Source organism: Octopus bimaculoides, chromosome 11 (assembly GCF_001194135.2).
Source record: "Octopus bimaculoides isolate UCB-OBI-ISO-001 chromosome 11, ASM119413v2, whole genome shotgun sequence".
Classification (NCBI taxonomy): Eukaryota; Metazoa; Mollusca; class Cephalopoda; order Octopoda; family Octopodidae; genus Octopus; species Octopus bimaculoides.
Window position 1 is genome coordinate 7,489,026 of NC_068991.1, and position 861 is coordinate 7,489,886.

General features: G+C 25.1%; 1 protein-coding gene across 4 annotated transcripts in view; it reads left to right on the forward strand.

The window, feature by feature from the left end:
• LOC106874878 (mucin-17) overlaps positions 1–861 on the forward strand; it is an 85,158-nt gene that overhangs the window by 31,631 nt on the left and 52,666 nt on the right. For 2 of the 4 annotated variants that reach the window (XM_014922779.2, XM_014922780.2), the window contains exon 2: positions 533–597. The exons of the other annotated variants lie outside the window; for them this stretch is intronic. The gene's annotated coding sequence lies outside the window, so the exon portion shown is untranslated. The remainder of the gene's footprint in view (positions 1–532; positions 598–861) is intronic. 4 annotated transcript variants of the gene reach the window in all.

Sequence of the window (861 nt, forward strand, 5' to 3'; positions counted from 1 at the left end):
ATATATATATATATATATATATATACACATATGTACATTATATATGCATATACATATGTATGCATATACGTACATGTACATATACAAATATATATAATTACACACACACACACACGTATATATACACATATATATATATATATACATATATATACATTATATATATATATATATACACACACATATATATACTTATATATATACATATATATATATACATTATATATATCTATATATATATATATGTATGTATGTAATTACGTATATTTGTATATGTATATATTTATATGCCTGGAACATAACTTGATTTTTATAAAATCAGCAGAGACGGAGATTTACACAGTTATGTTGTTTTTTTAAAAACAATTTACTTATTAAAATCAATTATTATTACAATGAGAGAGTCCTTAAATTTATCAGATATTTTCAAGAGCAATGAAATTCTGAGAAAAGAGCGAAAGAGAATGACGATGATTGAAATTGCTTCTTATTTTGATGATTACTATATGAAGAAAAAAATTTGTTATTCCAGAATTCAGAAATGATGCAAGTCCTTTAGCCAGGATTATGGGGCCTACAGTCATAACTCTAGCATCGGTAAGTTTTCATTGGATAAGTGCTGTCTGCTACTGTATGGCTGCATTAGTCACAAACTGCATGCTCAAATGAAGTTGACAAAATTAGTCTTCTACATACAGGTGCACATCAATCCATCTATATATATATACATATGTCTAGATATCAATTTTATCAATTAGTCTAATCTATTTAATCTATTATCTCTCTCAATACACACACACACACACACACAGACATATATACATGCATACATACATACATACATATATATATATATATATA